This window comes from Chiroxiphia lanceolata, chromosome 2 (assembly GCF_009829145.1).
Source record: "Chiroxiphia lanceolata isolate bChiLan1 chromosome 2, bChiLan1.pri, whole genome shotgun sequence".
Taxonomy (NCBI): Eukaryota; Metazoa; Chordata; class Aves; order Passeriformes; family Pipridae; genus Chiroxiphia; species Chiroxiphia lanceolata.
In genome coordinates this window covers 59,190,070-59,211,845 of record NC_045638.1, presented here as the reverse complement: position 1 = coordinate 59,211,845, position 21,776 = coordinate 59,190,070, and the positions used below count along the sequence as shown (strand labels likewise).

The window sequence follows — 21,776 nt, the reverse complement described above, 5'->3', positions numbered from 1 at the left end:
GGGTTGGAAGGGACCTTAAAGATCATCTGTCCAAACCCCCCACCATGGGCAGGGGACACCTTACATTAGTGCAAGTTGCTCAGGGCCCCTCCCAGTCTGGTCCTAAACACTTCCAGGAATCTACAGCTTCTCTGGACCTCCTCTGCCAGTGTCTCACCATTCTCACAGCAAAGAATTTCTTTGTAATATCTAATCTAAACCTGCCCTCTGTCAGCTGGCTCACAGCATGGCCATATACTACTTATCTGCATTTCTGTTCCACCTTGCCAAGGCAGTGAAGTGGTAACTGATAGTAAGGGAAGCAGGTATTACACAATAAAAAAGAAAGGAGTCTGGCTTGGGGGAAGAAGGGAGGGGTAAAATCAACTCTACTTATTAGAACCAACAAGTCTACCATCACAAACAGGGAATATTTTGTTTAGGCAGTAGTGAGGAAATGAACAAAAGAAAAAAATGCATTTTTTTTTCCCCTTGGGAACGAGGGATGTAGTGAGATTACTTCCCCATTCCCAAAGCCTAGAGGCAATTCAGATAATTTGAACAGGGCATCAGATGTACTAACTGTGAAGCAGGGCAGAATATTTCTAAACTGTCTTCCCAGAGCCTTGTACGCTCAGAATGTTCCTTTTAAGACACAGCAAGGAGATTGAAGCAGACAAGTTACATTTTGCCATAAATGTTTCTCTCATTACATCAAGTGCACCTCTCAGCACAGCATGGGAACGGATAACAAGCAGGGCTCGTTTTAGCATTCTCCTCTAGCTCCCACTGAAAAGTCACGGAGGTGGGGCCACTCGTGGAGAAGTTGCATTCCTGGACCTTGGCCTTTGGAGAAAAGGCAGACACATATAATAGCCCTAAAAGAGGGATGCTTACTCTGAAAGCAGAGCAAATCTTGAAAACTTGGAGACTTACGTGGTATAAACACATCTAAAAGAGAGAGGTAGATCAGGCTTCAAGGAAAAATAAGTAAGGAACAAAAGGATCAACAATAGTAGCAAGGAACAAAATAGTTAAGACTGTGACAGAATATTCTGAGTTGGAAGGGACCCAGAAGGATTGTCAAGTCCGACTCTTAAGTGAATGGCCCATAAGGGGATCAAAGCCAAGCCCCTGGTGTGATTAGCACCATGCTCTAACCAACTGAGCCCAGTACTATTGAATAACTTCAATATTCAAAATGACATATTACTTATAGCCAGGAGTCTTGCTTATTTTAAAGAGCTGAAGCATCAAGCTGACTAGAAGAATGCTCAAAACCAATTACAGAAAGCTGAACCAAGACAGAAATTTTAATTTCAGTGGCATCCTTACACATCCTTCTAGAGTCAGAGACTCAGTACAATAATAATTCCTTAAGAATCCTACTGGTTACACTGTCTTACATATCACATATGCTACAGCTTCCCTTGGACATTCTACACAGCTGACCTGTAGCAGCCACGCTCAGCTAAGTCTGTATCCCACAGAACTGCAGCAACAGAGCTGACTGGCTTCAGATTTCAAGTTGCCATTCTCCTAACCCTCTTTAACATGCTTCTAGCTAGCCCTCTCTATTGTCTGTATCCACCTCTGTAAAGCTGCACAGTTGACATCAGCTAAAAGGACAATCCTTCTCCATAACTACTGCACATACAGTACGTGCACTGGTCACAGGTGTTTTCCAGGATGCCTGAAACAATGAGTACACTTTGAAGTATGTTGGAGTGGGAAAGGGATGAAAGCAGTGATGTTAACCTTTCCTGTAGACAGTCTTTACTTTCTCCTTTCCCATTCCAAGATGTCCTTTGAACAGGAGCTCCATCATGCTAGCAGCTGTGTCATGAGAGTTAAAAACAAGGTCTAGTAAGTTATGCACATCTGACTAATACATCCCTCAGCTCCAATGCTCCTCTGATTTAAATCCAGATTTCTTATATAGCCAGAAAGATCATTAAGTGTTAGATTACAATGGGGGGAAAGCAATTTCTTAAGGGGCACAAATCTAAGCACTGAATAAGACTTAGGAAAGATTAATAACTGTACTATCGGCTCACATCCACACACACATAAATAGTTCCATTTGCATCTCATGAGTTTATGCTAAAATCCTTGTATCTTGCTCTGCTTATTAAAAGAAGCCATGTCAGAATCAGTTTGAAAGTGAAAAGCAAATATATATATATATATACACATACATACACACACATACACACACATATATATACACACAGCCACGCGCATATGATGCAGAACTGCAGAATGAAGCAGCTGAATATATTCAGTAAAGGAGCAAGTTCACTGCTAGGCCCACAAAGAAAATGCTTCATCTCTGGTAATACTAATCACTTTTCCTCATGCATCAGCCCCAATTCGGGTGACAACATTACAGTAAGGCAACACTCACAGGCTTCATTTGATGCTACTTCTCTAGCTATGTCAAGTAAAATAGTTTCTATACCACTGATCTAAAAGCACCTGATTGAAATTCATCACTTTTTTACTTGGGGAGGTTTGTACCCCAGAGGAGTCTTATCAGTTCCACTCACCATCTTAACAAAAAAGCAAAGGATTTGAAAATCAGCAAACTGATTTTCAGTCAGTTACCAGACTGAAAACAAATTAATCTTTAAACACAACTGCTTCAGAGGCAGCTATTCCAATAACTACATGATTTTTCTCATAAGCATTTCCCATAAATTTGACAAAGCTCGTTACAGTGCATTCAAGTAATTAAAAGGATTACTCAGTTATGTGTAAGTCAACAACTTACAGGCAATAAAAACCACAAAGATATTGTAAGCCTGCTGGATTAACTAAGCAATTGAACATTTTTACTGCTTTGAAAAACAGCCTCTAGCTGCAACTGAAAAATGCCTGAAGTACAAGGATCTTCATTCTTCTCCTGCCACATTCAAGAATTCAGCATCAAGCTATGCCTTCCTTTGTCCTGAACCACCCTGGCTCTTTATATAAAGTGACAGATTGCACACAGATGAATTATCACTCCAGGTACATCAGAACGTCAGATATGGGTAAATTTTAACATTTAATGAAACAAAAAACAAGATTTCATGCATGATAGCATCAGGGTACCTAGGTTCTCTCCCACCCATAGCTCTTATGCCCACAGGGGAAGGAGGAGCATATTTCAAGATTCTTAATTTGTGGTATTCCTTGACAGTTTTGATTAAAAACAAAAAAAAATATTTAAAAAAATGCAGCAGCCCAAGTTAAGATCTAAACTGTAAGTTAATGAATCTGGCATTCAGCCAGCAGAATTTACTGTTTACATCAGTCTGAATGAAGTGTAGCACTTCAGCCTGAATTCCTCAGCGTGTCACACATCACTGAGTGCTGCCATACCTTCACGGGTAAACATTTAGTAGGCTCATTTTCCACATTCTACAGAGGACTTCAGAGACAGTTTGAATAATGCAGACTTCACCATAAGAAAAAGCAGCAAGTCAACCTTTAGGCTACAGACATAAAACACCCTATGGTAACAATGTCAATTTTGATGGGATGCAACAAACTAAGAATTTAAAATTCTGATGTGCATACGAGTGCCTGATAAAGCAGAAAACATACCAGACATTCAACTCTTTTGGAAACTTTAAAGTTCCAAACATGCAATCCTTAAGATATTTAAGGGTTAAAGAATTCCTAAAATAGTTATCCAAAATTCACATAAGTCACCAGGACTTAAGATTTCCAAAGTTTGTTTCATGATTACAGCACAGCCTCCAAGACTACTATTTTACAAATATAACAAATAAACCTTTATATCAAGTTACAGCACTTACTGTTACCAGCGATGTGCCATATACCATTTGCATCCTAACCTACAGGGTTTTTTTAACACTTTGTTACCCTCCACTCTCCTATCTTAAATCAATATTTATGCAGTGCTTTGGCACAGGGTTTTGCAAGGCTGCTAGTCAATGACAGCATGCAAAAAATAAATCTGACTTCAGAAAATATTTATTAAAACCACTCAATGAAGCAATGCATGCTAGCTTGTCAAAGGAAATAGTTTTGACAACAAAAAAAAGTTAAAAAGCACAAAAAGCTGTAAAAAGACACCTGCACTACAATGAAAACCAAAGCAGTGAAGTGAAAGACAAGAAGGTGGACAACAAATTGGGAAGTATTTCCAAATGCTAGCACCAAAAAATCACTGCTGTACTTTTGTTACCTTCGTATTTTGAACAGATGTAATGAAATGCAGTTAGAGAAGATAGTTTTCAGTCTGTCATTAAACAATTTAAAAAAAGTTTAGTTACTAACATCCTAATTGAACATCTGAGTCATCACCAAGTGATATAAAAGGTATGGCTTTCAGTTACACAGTGATAAGCATTACAATTGCACATATTTAGTCTGTTAATTTACACTCAATTTTTATTTTCATCTTGGCACCCCTATATATGCTGCCGAACAGCAAATCCTCCCTGTGTGAAAGATGAAGAAACACATACAGGGAAGGCCTTACTGGATCTGAAACACCCATTTAGCCTGGGAGCCACCACCAGGCATGGCCAGAGGCAGATGTTTAGGTGAGAACCCAGCAAGGCAGGCAGATAAATGCAACCTTCCTATGGTATCCTCCTATGTGTCAGCAACCAGCAGCTTGAGGAGTTCCTGCACAAAAAGGAGTAACTTAGTGTTTAATGACCCAAGATAATTTTCTTCCAAGAACTGGTCCATTTGTTTTTCTTTAAAGAAATGACTCCGGTCACATAGTTCTGAGGACTTTTTAAAACTCTGGAAAACTGTCTCTTTCCTGGGTAATTAACTCAGAATTTAACAACCAATTATCACATATAAAGCATCAACCACCCCGGCTTCTAAGGAGATATGAATTTGAATCTCAAAAGCAGTCCTGGTTTAGGAACACACATTAGGAACACCTGGAAACCAGCACGAGCATGAAGGAGCAGCTACAGGAGTCAGTCTTCTCCATGAACCACAGTAAGCCATCTGCAAGTGAGTTCTATACATTCCACTAACTGGAAGTCACCGAACTTCTATCATTTAATCATACAGAAGAACAGACAATGTCAAAGCATATTCAAGCTGTGGAACTATGTTAGTACTGGGACAACAAAACATGTTAAAAAAATTGAGTAAAATATATTGAGGAGGAGAAAGAAGTAATTAAGGGCATTGGTACTGAATACATATTGCCAATTAGAATAGTTACTGGTTACTGGTTTTTGTACTGTGGCAATGACTAAAATCAGATTAAGCCTACAGGAGACAAGCCTAGTATCTCCTCCACTTCTACACATAAGGCATCTCTTTACCATGGCTATGCTATGTTATCCTAGTCTAAAGCAAGTACTCCTTTCCTTCACTGAAGCACCTATGAAACCCAAACCAGCAGAATCTCTGATTAAGAGGAGCCTGATGAACATGAACTAGCACAGCACAGTAATAGCAGCTCAGCATTTTTTGCTGCAAGGGATTGTCAATCTACTGTGCATGTTACATCAGCAGAATACAAAACTAATAATGAAGGATTTGCAGGCATTCAGCCAGACTGGAGGGGAACCCTGCCTCCTGAAACATGTCTTTGGTGGTGTTGGTGTTTTTTAACTTAAGCATACAAGAGAAAACTTGAGAATATTATGAAGTTGCCTGTCACATGATCCATGAAATGGAGCCCCCCAGTTAAGGGTAACTTAATTTTGACAGACAAATGCAGCAGGAAGTGAGACTCAAAGCTTCCTATTGAGAAGGGTCATCCAAAACCTTCACAGGACAATTGCAGAACAAATCTCTGGCCTGCCCAAACCTCCAAACTGGGATCCATCAGTAGGTGTGAGCTAATAGAAACCAGTTACAGCTATTCTTGGATATTCTTCCTCAGTAATACTGGAACTTTATGAGACTAAATTACAGTAGACATTCCTTGGGCATTTGGTGACATCCATATTAAAGGAGTAAATTAAAGATTTAGAACAATGTAGTTCTAACCATTATCAAGATAGGAAGAATTTTTAACTCTGCAGCTCTCTTCCCCCAGATTTTCCTTTCTTTCAGATTCCAGAGAGCAGCCTGTACTCAAGCAGCAGCTCACGCCCAAAAAGCTTTGGGAGCCATAAGGCTACTGTCTTATTTTTAACAAGTCAGCCTCTTTCAAAAAGGAGGCAAGTAGAACATCACCTCTGAGCCACTACACAAGCATGAATTCATAAAGGAGTAACCAACCCCTTTTGGTATTGCAAGCACAGCAGTTATAACATGACCTTCAATGCTCTAAAGCAAACTGCAGAGACCAGAGACGCTGGGTTTTTCTCTACCATATCAAATATTTTCCCATTAAAGGAGGAGCAATGCTTTGTCATCCTGCTTCTCTTCTTCAATAAGGCCAGACACCCTGCAAGGCAAGATCTAGCTAAAAAAGTGATTCTCTGATGTGTAAACCAGAATAAAGCCCTCCAGGAATACACTGCTTCAAAAGAGAAGGTCACTCTACCAGGCCCAAGCATTCGGCTCCTGGACCACGCCAGGACCTCTCACGAGCAGCACAAGGCAAGTGCCAAACATTCCGAAGAAAGCAAGGTGTAACTTGCTGCTCAAAGTGAAACTCCACGGTCTGATAAGTGTTCTGTGTTATCTGTTCACATACAGGTAAGTTCCACCGTGCTGTGAAACCTACTTAAGTGCTTACAGAGGTTTGAGAGGAAAACAGCATCAACTAAATAACACCACAGGTGGCAAACTAAATACCTTGCTACTGAGACACTGATACTATACAATTCTTTTCCTGTAATGAGTCCCATCAGTGGCTCACCACGACTGATTAGGCTACATTAGTTCGAGTGTCAACAACATCCTAACATTAAGCATTAGCTCCTTTAGCAGGCATTGGAAGACAGCACTACTCCTATACTTCATTATTTTTACTGTGAACATCTAACTCTTATCCTGCATCTATTTTGGTATTCTTCTAAATTGATTTGTGTTTGCCAATGTTTATTTCAGAAAAGACTGAAAGTCACCACCTTCAATTTTCTTATCTGGCTATGTAACAACAGCCAGCAATTCTGAAATTAGCAGCCCCTGACACAGCATTTTCTTCAGAGACCTGCTGATTGTATTTTCATTTCTTCTCTTATCAGTCAGGAGCACAGAATGTGACAACATTGCAGATGTGCTAAAATGTCCCTCTTCAACCAAAAATTGGGACTTCAGTTCCACAGCCAGTAATTATGAGTGATTTTCTTGAATTTAATTGCTCTAATCAGGTGAGTGAAAAAGGTATGAAGGTTATTTGAGAGACCAAAATAAGGGTTTGGAAGAGTGTATCTCAGTGGAATAGAGATTATTTTTATATATACTATTATTAATGAGACTGGGAAACGTATTTATAATGAAATTAAATATTAAATAACAGAACCATAGGAAAACCATCAAACTACAGATCTGGAAACTAGAAAAGCACATCAATGGACTAAAGAAAGACAGAAGACTAAGAAGCAAAAAATAGAAATAAAAAGGCAAGTGGAAGCAGGGAAGGAACGGGGAGAAAAAGTAGTTAGGACAAGCCAAACAGCAAGGAGAGCAAAGCATCAAAAAGAGAAGGGTCAGGAACTGCATGAGGGAGTGAAGAGGATAAAGGAATTACGGGCTAAAAAAACCCAAAAGAAAGGTACCAGTAGATGTTATTTTTTGATATGTTTAATACAACATCCAAAAAACCAGAAAGAGCATTTCTGGAAATGAAAGAGAAATAAATATAGGAAGGGAAGAATTAAAAAACTAAATCTACAGCAAGCAGCTGCCAAAGCCCTGCAGCTTCCCTTGGCAGATGCACACTTCCATTGATAACCCAATGCTATGACATTACTGTCCTATGAGGACAGCTTTTGGAAGAGAAGAAAAAAAAGGAAAAAAAAATTAAGAGTTTCAGACTCAATCTCCCTTCTCTGTACGTGAGCAAAACCATCCAGCCTATGACGACTCTCTCCTTCGTTCATGCTCCAAATAACAGCGTGGTAAAGAAATGCTTTAACATAAAGTACCGCAAATAAATCAGTTACATTAGACAAGATCTTTATGTGGTTCACCTTACCCCTCTGGAAAGGATTAAGGTGACAATGCTAGGGTAACTAATTCCAAAATGATGCATAAAGCCCTGAACTGTGCTGCCCTGTCTCTTGCAGTCATGCAGAAAAGCGTTGCCACCGACGGAGTTCTCCTGCCAGGAGCACTGCAGAAGCAGCAGCCCTTGGTTTAACCAGCAGGGCCACTGCCCTTCAGTGTAGTCAGTTAAATGCCATCCAAAGCAAAAACCCAGCCTATACCCATCTTTCCACAATCACAAGTGATTTGGTCACCACAAGCCTGAGGATTTTTTAGGAGTGCAGCACTCCCGTGTGAACTGCAAACAACACACTGCTATTTTTGCTTCTCTTCAAAGCACAGGCATTTTGAACAGAGAGGACAGACGGACAGACACAAAGCCAGCTTACTGACCTATATGCATTTCAGCTGTAGTTAGTAATGGATACCCAGGCCAGCCCCAGAACATGTGCTTCGCGGCAGCGTGGGCCCAGCCCAGCCCCAGGCGCAGAAAGGAGCAAGAGAATGGGAGCTTTGCCTGTGCAGACAGTGCCATCATGGGAGATGAGAGGGGAGCCCCGGAACACACAGAAGAGAAGGACAACTCTAAACCCAGGCAGATGGAGCTCGTCAGCCCTGTAAGGCCATCCATCTAAGAGAAGGTCACTCTAAACAAACCTACATCCTGAGGACCTCACTGCCACTGTCCAAGCTCGCTCGGCCCCGGCAGATGAACCTTAGGATTAAAGGGCGGGCTCAGCTCAGCGCACACTGTGTCTCATCTAAAAAATCCATTGCACAGGCTCAAAGGCCTTACCCGCATTTGCAAAGCCCTGTATCACCAGCGTGCTTGTGACAAATGTGGGCAGAGACCTTTCCCAAATCTTCGTTCGCGAAGACTGGCCATGATGATGATGATGAGTAATGGATAACACTTCATATTGTTCACTGAAAAACGCACCGGAAGTGGTAAGGATGATGAGTTCTAAATGTATTCTATAAACTCTCTGTATTTCTGGCTTCTGAATATCAGTTTATCAAGTTAAAAGAACCAAGAGTTCTTATTTCCAAGGAACTTGGAAAAAAAAATTTAAAAAAAATAAAAATCAAAGTTTATTACTTTCTCCTTCAGTCAACAGTTCAATATCCCATTAAACATTTGCAGTGATTTTTACTGGTACATACATACTGATATAAGTAATCTTTGGATTGCTTATAATCTCAGTGAAAGCTCAGGCTTTCACAGCAACAGGCTTCCCATTGACACAGGTTGGACTTCCCATGTTTTAATAAAAGGCATAAACACAATTAACAAGTTGAATAACATTCTTTTCCCCTCACTCCATTACACATACTCCACTACTGTATTTTACAAGGGGCTTCAACTAACTGCCATGAAAGGTTCTCTACTTCATCCTGCCCACATATTCTTGCCTTCTCCTTCACACTGCCTCTGATGGAAAACCAAGTATTACCACCTGCTACACCATGTAAACAATATAAAAGTGAAGGCAGAAAAGAGTGACTGGCAAAGTGGGAAGAGTGAGAGTGTATAAACATTTTTCATTCTAGGCTGTTCTGCTGTTCCTTACACACACATGCCAATTCCATTATCAGCATAAAGTCTTCCAAGAACCACCAGGCGGGACGTGCTACCACCAAAAACCAAATATGAAATTTTGTTGTTATTTTCTGTCGGGATATTTTATTGTTGTTAAAGGAAAGGGAAGAATAAGAAAAGCAGATAAGGAAATAAATATTCCCGGGTAATTAACTTTTCTAAAGAAATGCATCATGGCAGTAGGATTTCCCTTTCCCAGTCTACAGCTATGTGGCATGTCTGACTCAAGATTCATTGCACACTGCCAAGTAGAGGGCATGCTCGGTAAACACAGATACAAATAAACTGATATTTACCTGTGTCAGAAGTTTATCAGAACAGAAGATGAAGAACAACATTCCAAAGAAGATAAGCAGGTAGGCAGAAAGGACAGCAGAAAAGAGGGGAAAAAAAGCAAGATTATAATCAAAGTTATCATACATATTAAGAGATACACAACAGCAAGTACAATTAACATTAAACCTGTTACTTCAGGGTTACTCAAGAAGTGACTGAATCACTTGTGCCAAGGAGTAAAGAGGTATAGACACAGATAACAGCATTATCCAATTATTTTATTCAAAAAGTATTACTAGAGTTATGGATTTGTCAGATGGAACCGTGTCTGGTCCATTCAAAGGCACCTTTCAAGATAAGTGCACAGTTAAAAAAGAGGTCTGCTTGCAAGTTTACTGAAAATAATTCACATATTGAATATCAAGCAGTATTTCTCAAAGCTCACTTTAGCATAGGCAAGGTTAGATGTCTATAGGACAGTACACCAAGGGGTCTCTGCCTTTCATCTACTAATCAGAGAAGTAGCCCAGAAGAAGGAGCATCCTGAACTAAGGCTGGCCTTTATAAATATCCTTCCCTCGTATAAAGCAGATTTTTCAGCGGCCAGCATAATCCAAACTCTAAAAAGGAAGCTCATAGAACAAAGCACACACACAGAAAACCAAAATTAATTCAGTGGACTAAGAGAAGTCTAGCAGCTAAAGTCCATTAGGCACAGCAACTACTGGTATTCTGACTTCATAAGGTTACTCAAACTAAGACCCTTACAGGGAAGTGTAGTAGCACCTTTTCTGTTCCTCTGCTTCATTCTGGCTTCCGAGCCCATCCATTTCTCCTTTTCCACCTCTCCTATATTCTTTTCTCTGTCCTTTCTGGTACTTTTCCCTTTGGTTCGGTAAACTGGCACATAGTAAACCTTCCAGGTGTTCCCCTTTCCCCTGTTCCCAGAAGATGCAGTTGGCAATGACATTCCAAGTGTGGGGGAAGCATGAGATGATGGGTAGAGATGGGCAGCGGGTGAAGGCAATGGATATCAAGCATGCATAATTCATCTGAGCTACAGCTGTCTCTGTAGAGAATGCAGAAAAAGAGTCTTCTAGCACACCACACTGTAAGGAAAGCTGAGATCCACAGCACACAGAAAAAGATCAATATGACACTTTTAGGAAAGCCAGAAATAACAAGGAAAAAAAAGAGGAAAAATCATTATATATAATCCTAAACTGCACAGACTAACCTTAAAACCACTATAGCTTCAGATATTTTTACATTTATTTCAACGAAAAGAGTGCTCAATATCTAGCAGCTCCCATTGCTCTAAAGAATACTTATGATTTTTACATTATGATTTTTAAGGATCTGAACCTTTGTTCAATTGCACAGCAAAAAGTACCAAAAGAAACTGAAACACTATCATCTTAACTGTTTTAGCATTTGTCACAATTATTTTCTCACCAACATGAATTAAGAGAAGACTAGATAACTTTAGTCTCAAATTGCCACTCATGCATAAACGGAAGTTTCTATCAGAATTAAAAGGTATTCGACATTTTGGGTTTTAAAGCAAGTGATCACTCATGCTGATTTGAGACTCCCTTCAACAGTTAGGTGGCTGCTTTTTCCTTCAAGGCCCCTATTATATAATAGTGCACCCGCCTATAAAACACTAATTTCCATACAACTATAAACCACAAGTTATCCACTTTTGCAATAAACATTCCTCTAAATGCATGAAACAATTTTTTCTGGTTTTATTTTACTTTTGCACCAACTTTGAGCAAGAGGAAGCTGCCACTGACATCAGCACTACAAACAGGCACCTAAAATAGCAATGCAGCTTTAAAAAATGCAAAACACAAAAAGCCAAACCAAACAAAATTCCCAAAAACAACAACAAGAAGCCATCCTTTGACCACATATAAAATGCTTGAGGAAAACCAGAGAGGTCAGACAGATTTTTAAACTTTGCATACAGCACACTGTGTACAAAAACAGGAATTAAAAGTACACAATGCTTGCATAACCAGAAGGTCCCCAGTCTCACTGCAGAAGGCTTAACATGATAGCCACCAACCCTGCCCCTGGAGGGCTCCTTATATGTGGAATTTTCTGTTACAGTCACACTAAGACAGAAAAGTGTCCCTTGTTTATTAGCTGAGGACTCAAACAAGAAAAATAAAGTGTAAATACAAGTACAGACCATTCACTATTCTTCTTCCAAGCTTCATACAATTTGGGAGTTATTCAACCACAACAATAATTAAAGATGCCTTGAGAGTACCATACCTGAACAAACTCTATTCCAATACACCACACTGCTGACACTGCAGACTCAGCTGAATATCACCCAGCCCTGGCAGCTTTGAAGCTTTTTCTGCCTTTTCTTCTTTTTGATGCTTCCCTCCTTTTGGGGTCTGTGGGCTCCTCTAGCCCTTGCAGAGGTCAGTCTCTGGTGACAGCCTCTCCCCAAAAATCTAGCTCGAAACAACTTTTAAGTTGAAAGCTGAATAGAGGTGAAATTTAAATAAGAAACACCAGACCAGGACTCTGCAGAATCAACCTATAAGAAGGTGAAATAGTCACTATGATACATAATGCAAAAGCAACCTCAATGCAATTAGTTACTTCCATCAACCCCATCCTCCCAGGAAATCCATATATAAGGTCACTGGAAAGCTCTGCCTAACTTACTGAGTACCATTTCATGCCTGTCCTATGCCATCAGAATCTGCATCCATGTGGGGCATCACTGTCCCTTCCCCTAACCCACTTCCCACTAACCTTAACTACTGTTAGCTTGGTCAGATGTGGATTCAGCTGCGTTTCCGACTTGCAGACACCACTTATTTACGCAGTTTACATTAACTCGGCAAAATCCAGAGCGGCAGAGGTTGATCCCCGGAGGTCCGCGCGCCACCGGACCCGGTTATTTCAGGACACGGCGGCCGCTCCCTGCGCCGGGCAGGGACGGAGGGACCGGCGGCGGTGGCTCCGCCGCGCCACCTGCCGGCCGCTCCGGCCGCCGCTCGGCCCCTCCGAGGGGACGCCGCCGACACCCGCGGCTCCCGCCGCCTCGCTGCGCTGTGCCCTGCGGCGATGCTCGCCCCCGCCCACTCGCCCCAGGGGTACGAGTTTGGGAAGAGCGGGGGAAGATCCCTCCCGAGGGCGCCGAGCCGCCGGGACAGCCCGCCCAGCCGCGGGAAGGCGGCACTGCCCCGGTGCGGCCGCCAGGGAGCGCTGCGGGCCCGGCCGCTGCAGGGCCCCGCGGAGGAAACCTCCCCGAGAGACAGCGCACACCCGCCGCTGGTAAATACACCAACACTTCGGGAGCCGCGCGAATAACGCGGGGTGCAGTGGCACGCGGTCCCTCTCCTTCCTTCCTACAGAAAACGGTTTTATCTCCCTGAAAACGGAGGCGCGACAGGGTGATTTAGCCTGCATTCGCACAGATAATGGCTACAAGCACAGACACAAAAGTATCTCGTTTGTACACAGAGGCTGGGTACATAAATAAGAGCATCGAAGCAGATAAAAGCCGACTGGCGGTGAAAAGCGGGTTCTTGGATGACGGTGGAGCACAGCCCAAATATGGGAAACCAGGACTTGCCAGACACACCTGTCCCCAGCTGCTATGCATCCCCATAGGCCTGGGCCACACACCTCCAACCACCTTATATATCCCCACCTAGTAGTTTTCTTTTACTACAGAGTCATTGCATGAAGAATGTGGCACGGGGAAGCTCACAGGGACAGAGTCCTACCAAACCGTGGGAAAGGGAACCTTTGCCCTGGGACATGTTCCCACCAGCATCTCCTCTCACTGACTGCCCCAAAAAACAGGGTGCCTCTCAACCCTGCCATCAGACTTTTCCCCTGGGCATCCCTCAGAGTCATTCACTACTTTTAGGTCTAAAATGAGCTTGGGGCCAAAACCTGTGTTGGTTTTTCCCTCTGAGTAAATATTTAAGGCTGTGTATGTGCAGGGAAGCCCAGACAAATCTCCCTGGTGCTCCACATAGAGGAAGCCAGCCCAGCTTTGATTGCTGGAGCCTGCTTGTGAACAGAGGCAGAAAGAGACACTGATCTGAATCAGACTGTGAGCACACCATATTTTTCTTGGGAGAGGTAACCTGCAGAACACAGTGGACAGGCTGCAGTACACTACGCTTGCCAACAAGTCAAGCTAAAGCAATGCGCTCTCTCCCCTCTCTCATCAGCAAAAAAGCCAAAAGGTAGCAAGATACTGGTGTCACACCAGAAAAACCACACTTGATGAGAAAGAAAAAACCCCATAATTTCAATTCATGGAGGCATAATGTATAAGAGAATTATCTCTTATTCATTTCAAAACACTGTATTGACAGTATATTTAAAAAAAATCTCTTTTCCCCACTATAAAACTAATGTAACTTCTCAAACTAAATTAATCCTCATATTAATTATATTAATCGGATTACTAGATTCCCTCTAGTCTTCCTGAAAACTCCCCTAAATTTACTCCTTCCTTTTGGTAGAAGGTCACTAACCAGTCCTCAACATACACATGCCCACAAGCATTGCAGCTTTACTGAGAAAAGACTCTGATCCTCTGGGCCAGCCTCGCAGCATATGACAGGAAATAAAACCAACCCAAACAGTTGTTTTAGCTGAAGTTGCCAAAGGGTCATTGGCACTCTCACCTCCAACCCAGTCCATCTTTGCTGGCTGACGGTTACCTCTGAGCAAATACTAAATCAGTGAGATGCTGTGCACTCAAATCCTGCCACTATTCCCAGGAATACCAATAGAAACAATCTCTTGCTGAACTTAGCTTAAGAAAACACACACAAGTGTGTGTACCCAGGGCATGCAAGTGAGGTGGCATATTAGAACACAAAGATTTTAGAGTCTTAATTTCCAAGACCTCTGGCTGCTAGAATATACTCTTAAAAATCAGACTTTATGTTTGTTTGGTTTTTTTAAATGTTTCTTTATGAAAAATGTGAAGTTTAAAGAGAGTGTACTCCACCATGGAACCATTTTCAGTGCAGGTGAATACGCAACTCAATGTTTTTCCTTTTTATGAACACACAAACACTTGAAGGAATTGTTTTTTGTTTTTTCCCTTCCTTGTTTTTTTTGTTTGTTTGTTTTAACAGAGCAGAAGCCAACATGGCAAAGACTTGTTCTTCAACTGCCAAAAGCATCACTAGTATAAAAGTGATGTCAGCACTGTTTTGTTAGTAACGCTGGCCTTCCCTCTGAAAAGGCAGAACATACACATTGCCAGGTCAAGCATTAATGGAAACAATTGTTAGTTTTCTTAGCCCTGCGGTGTGAAAGCTTGTAAGACAAGACATCATTAAAAAAGATCTGGGTTCACCTCAAACAATCACTCCAACTAACTTCTGAAAATCCATATGCTCAGAAACTCAAGTGATTGAAGAAGTGGCAATGGTAATCACACACACAAAAAAAAGGGATTAAGCCTTGACTTTTTTTGCACTCCTCCACCTCCACCTCACCTTCCTCCTCGTTGGCTTACCTACACATGTACTGGAACACAGTATTTTGCAGAAAAAGATGTGCCTGCGAGATTGTGAACTCAATGAAAAACAGGCACTTTATGCAACCTATCCTTCCAAATTTAGTATTTAATCAACTGTCATAACAGGATTTGACACAAAGAGTCTGAATCTTTTGTTACTGTGCCAACCTGCAGTTTTGTCTACTATGGAAGTTTCAATACTGCACGTAGACTCCACAAGTTATCTGATCAAACCCATATTTACACTCCTAATTATCAAAGCAATGTTTTATTCAATTATTTCACCGAATCATCTTATTTTTTCTCAAGTAGAAAGTGAAGCAGGCAGTGAGTTTTCTGCATGAGAAAAATCTCTGCAAATTGACCTCGGGCAGGATGCACAGGAAGAATACTGAAGGGCAAGTATTCTTAATTGACCAAATGTCTTTTGCTATAGGTTCTACAAGTTAGAGAATTGAAAGTTTCTACCTTCAACATATGGGAACAAATAATAACACAGCAGGTCCAATAAAAAGAAAAAAGCAATGAAAAAAAGTAGCTAAAATGTAAGAGTTCTAAACAACTTAAGTATGATACAGGTGTTACAAAATTATAGAAAAAATTAGACTGGAAGGGTCCTTTGGCTTTCATCTAGTCTAACCTCTATTAAATAAGGGCGAGCTTCAAAATTACATCAGGTTGCCTTCTGAAGTAATTAAACAAGAACATACAGAGCTCTAAGCTCATAAACACTATCCTGACAGACCATCTCAAGCTGGAAGATGCCATATAAAAGACTAGACCTTAGGAATGCTGAAGAGCAGTAACCAAAAATGGTGCAAACTTCATATAGACCTTGCAAATCAGATCAGCAAAGGCCACACATTTGTGATCCCCCACCCTCAACTAAAACAGCACAAGTTATTTCTTGAAACAGCAGAAAGGGAAAAAACAGAGTATTGGAAGAACCAGCAATCAGTTTCCAAAATATTACATCTCTAGGATATGAGAACCAGGAAAATAGTATGGCTCGTCAAAACTACAGTTAGAGAAGTACAGCAGGCAACTCCTCAGAACATACCTTATATTAAGCTATATTTTAAAAATTACTTCAGCTATTGATTTCTGCACTCCTGGCTGGAGACCAAACCAGAATCTTAACTCTCCAACAGTAGTAACCAGAATCTTAACTCTCCAACAGTAGTAACCTTTAGTATGTCATACTCATTTTCTTATGACAGCTTAAGATAAGAGATCATACTAGCCCAAAAAATAAAAAGTATAACTCTCCTTCCTCCTGGATGGTTTTAAGGAGGAAAGTCCCATTCTCTCAGACTTCTGCTGGCAAGGGTAATTAAGGCAGCAGATGAAGACACCAAGAAACTCAGTACATGGAACCTTTTCATAAATGCTCAAATTACATTTGAACTGGGGCAGGGGGAGAAGGGAGAGTATCAAAGTGAAAAATAATAGTGAAAAGACAACCAAATACATCAGTCACGCAGAAGGCAACAGGTTTTATGTCCCCGATGAAACTCCACTCTCTTGCCTTGCAAATGTAATACGACTAGGTTCTAGCTCTGTAGCACCCCAAAACCTCAAGAACTCACAGTAACTGTATTACCAGATCATGTGAATTAGATCCAATTACATATTTAAAAACAATGGTCACAAATAATTATGTTGTAATTAGGTACGATGTCATGATCCAGGGTGCAGACAGCATTGAACGAAGGCCATATCCAAACTGACAAGAGAGATGCTATCTAAACAAGAACCCCAAGAGACTGTTACAAAACATTAATGCCAAGTAGAATCCATTTTAAAAATGCCACATCTGTAATACATATATGTGCATACATATATATACGTATTATAAAAAAAAAATTTTAAAAGGCAGGCAAAAATTAGAATACTTTGGTCTTAACTTCGTGTTATAAAACTCATGCAGATTTATAGGCATGTTTTTATGCTTTAGTGCTGTTCTGTAATACTTAAATGACCACTTCCAGAAAGTTCATCACCTGCGTATCTTGGGATTGTTTCCTTCATAATTTATCACTCTGAACCACTGTTTCAGTCCAAGTGTTTAGATGAATGTTGCCTGAATTAAGCCACCATTAGCAGTTTGTTAAAGTCCAAAGATATGTATTTAATTAGTAGCTCAGTGGGTACAGCTCTCTACAGTCACTTCTGAAATTCAAAAGCAAAATACAGCAAGAAAAGGAGAACAGAAACATTATAGCTGTAGAAATCAATGTGGCCTCTGCCTACATGTGAGAGAAAAGCAAAGCAAGCAGGCTACATGAAATGTTAAGACAGTGTAAGTGAACTGGAGATATCTTAACCTTACATCATCCCATTTAACATTATTCTCAAAACGTCTGTATTGCGTAACTACAATTTTAAGTGTTTTTGAAGTCTATTAAGAGCCAGCTACTTTTTGAATCTCAAGCAACCTTGTCTGCAATGACTGCCGAGTGTAAACACACCAAATGTCTTTCTATAGTTTCTAACAGTTAAGGACTGACATTTCTACTGTTCCAATAATTTGATGGTCACAAAGTTATGATGGAATTTTCCTTTTTTGTTGTTTTTTTTTTTTTAAGTTGTACTCTAGACTGAACTCTAACAGCAAGGTTACAGACATGCTGGAAATGTTTGCAATACATGTTTGCTGAGGTTAAGAATAGCCCAAAGATAAGCAGTTGCCTAAACTTGGCAGTTATGAACTGGGACTCTACACAGGCACAAAACATTCTTCTGATGCGCAGACTCATTTGTTCTCAAACACTGACTGTCCTGGCTCTGAAGCCGTACACAAGTTTAATGAAGTGACAATCCCCTGCTGTCACAAAGTTTTGAGAGATTCAGGTCACAGAAAAAAAGAAAAAAAAAACAAAACAACAAACCATGGTTAATTTGACACAACAGGAACTCACTGAAGAGAATTAGATAATAGGTGCTGAGATGGGTTTTTCCCATCATCAAGATAAAAATCCTATTTTCTTCTCAGCACTAAATGAGAAGGCTCACACTTGGTATCAGAAAATGTGTGTATATTTGATGCTTGAGTCTTGGAGAGGATTTAAAGAAAACCTGATAAAACACATTCTTTTCAGGGGAGTCACAACTATTTCTTTCCCAAAGCTTTCAGAAACTTGAAACATCTTAAGGTAGTCTTACCTTTATATGCCTCCATATAAAACTAAATTGGGAGGAGTAGGTTAGTGCAGAAAGGAGAGGTTTAGCAATGCATATAATGTAATCCATGGCAATTGAGTAAGTCTGCCTTTCATCAGCAGTAGTGCCTTATTGAATCTAACCTCATTAACAGCACAGAATTTCCCACAGCATTTTTAAGAAATATCAATTTTGCAAATTTAGCATTATTTGATCTCACATGCCATCTATACCATTTCTCCTGAAGTCACTGTAATCTTATAATGAAAAAAATAAAGTCATAGAAGCAATAATTCTCCCAGCCTCTAAAACACAACCATCTTGTCTACAGTGAAATATTTTTTTTTACATTACACTTTGAAAAATAAAGAGTACTTAATGTCTTGTTTTGTACTAGTAGAGCCCATCAAACTCATTATTTCTATTTAAAATTTGATGAAACAACATTCATAAACACCCTGAATACAGACAGACTAACAGTAACTCAAGTATGAGTTACTGGTACTTGCCTACTCTGCATTAATTTTATTTATCACCAGTTAGCATAACATGTAAGAGTCCACTAAGTTCAAACGATACCATATTAGGAAGCTGCACTAAATCATTTTTTAACTGATTGTACCTAAACAGGACTTTTCTCTGGAACTGGTGATCAGTTTCTGAAAGCAGGTAATGTACAATTATGGACAGATTCTTCACCTAAATTAGTCAGACATTAAAATTATCTCATCTTCTTTCCTTTTTTCATAGATTCTTATTAAGTAGTACCCAGGTTTCCATCCGTTTTAAAAGCAAAACCAGAAACAATGGTATTTCGGTCTCTGAAAATATAAGAGGCTTCTATTTTCAGTAAAATGGTGCCGCTTCACATCAGCATGCAGGACCATTACAATGTCATTACATTTCACAATCACTAAGAAAATGGAATTTCCAGATTAAAAAAAAGGGCAGGCACAACAATCTGTATATTTCCTCATCAGATGTAATGGACAAAAATTAAATTATGGCAATTTAGACTCAAGCTCAATAATTGTCTCCCTGTCTATGCACAGAAGACAACTTTTCATTCTTCTCTAAAATAGCTGCATCACAGAATCAGCTTTTAATGGAAAGTCCCTCTGTCTATTGATGGATACTAGCACTATAAATACTTACTGGAAACAAAGTGTTGAATAAATTGTAAAGCTGTAATGGAAGACTTGTTTTCTTTCTCAGATTGACTCTGAAACACATGTGCTAGCCATAATCAACAGTATGATCCTCAAATATTAGCTAATAAAAATGACAACAGAAGACATGAGAATTAAGGAAAAAAAACCACTTAGAAAGGCAGAATAATATTCAAAATATACCAAAACACAGGAAATCATCAATACAAAACAGTCAAAATTATATATGCACCTTAAAAGAATCTCAAAAGATTTTATTCCTTTCTTACCCTAAAGAGCATGGAAAAACAGAACCTCATTCGTCTTCTCTCTTCTCTATTTCGTGGGAAACAAGTTTCATGTTTTCATCTTGATAATTACTACCTTTATCTTTCATGCATTATAGTCACCATTTCCAACTGAAACCAATGCATTTATTAACTTAAGTAAGAAGGATTCGGGCTTCCAGTCATTAAGAACTTCAGAAATATAGGTTAGACTATCTATAATTAGCATTCCTGATGATTTAAACATGGTTTGATGATTACTAAATTCATCATCTTTAAATAAACACTTCTGACTCAGCATCAGCAGAATAGAGACATTTTCATCAACTAATTTGGCTTAAGACTTTTTGGCAAGCAAGAATAGGAAAAAACCAATAGCTTTATAAGATCAGTGAAGGCAGGAATAGGCATGCAACCATGTTAACAAGTAGAAGGGAAAATATTATCATGAAACAGAATCCAGAATTATTGCAGACAATTGTTCCCATACCCCAGTGTTTTGCATTTTAAAGTGACTAGTCAGTAAGGAGACATTACACAGACAAAAAAAAAAAAGTCCTTATTTAAGTATTCAGGTAAGGGAACTACCCATTTTTATTATTATTAAATACTAACATGCTTTAGAAGTCACGTTATATCTTGTAGAAGCTTACAGAGTATAAAATGGAAAACATTTATTTCTGTATTTAGTGGTCAAAGAGGATGAAGCTAATGACTTCTGAATCAAAGATGTAATCCTATAATGGAGCCACAATATTCAATTGCCAATGATGAGCAGGAGACATCTCAGGAAGTCACCTGCTAAGTGAGCTAGGAAACAAAACACAAATGAAAAGCTCAGTGTATCCATAGTGGAAGAATCTACAAAGACTGAAAGGACATGTGCTCATTATGATCCTCAGCAAACAAACAAAATCCAAAATCAGACACAAGAATTATTTTATCAGTCCACTGTAGTTGAGAACTCAGACCTTCCCACAGCTCTCAAAGATCTGACCCATATTCAATGGCCAGATCCAGAACATCACAGTTCATCTGAACTAAAAAAGCCTATTTCCAATACACTGGTGCCACACAAGGCTGACTATCAATCTTCCTAAACCCTCACAAAAAGATTTTTTCAAAGATGAATAATCCTTTACATTAGTTTATTGATAATACATTCCCCCCCACCCCACCCCGTAATTGCACTAGAACATGAATCATTTTGCATATCAGGTCTTAAAGTCTGTTTTGTCTAGACTCCTTGGAAACTTGGTTTGCATAACACGTTCTTTCCAAAAGGCTCCTCTGCTGAAATTAATATCTGTTGGTGTTTTTTTTTTCTTTACTTATACTAAAGATGAGGCACTTTTAGTTTCAAAAACTCAGTCTAAATTCTTTTATCTTAAGTTCAGCAGAGGACGCTTCCTTCCATCTTTGTGAGGCAGGCATTCCAACCTACATATTTTAAATTAAATCATTCTTTCCAAATTCAGTAACCCTCTCAGCTTTTATATATTGCATTAACTTATTCCACATTAAGATATCAGAGACCTTTAACTCTCTTTTCTACTGTGTTACATCAGTCTTCTGCTACTAGGCTGCATACCATTGCCCAAATAGCACAAGCCATTCCGATTTTTTAGCAGTATGTACACATGAAGCAAACCATTCCTCATTTTTCCCCTACATCAGTTGCTTTAAAACAGATGAGACCTCAG

General features: G+C 39.8%; 1 protein-coding gene across 2 annotated transcripts in view; it reads right to left on the bottom strand.

Annotated features, from left to right (window-relative positions):
- TSC22D1 (TSC22 domain family member 1) overlaps nucleotides 1-21,776 on the bottom strand; it is a 92,762-nt gene that overhangs the window by 16,124 nt on the left and 54,862 nt on the right. The gene's annotated exons all lie outside the window — the stretch shown is intronic.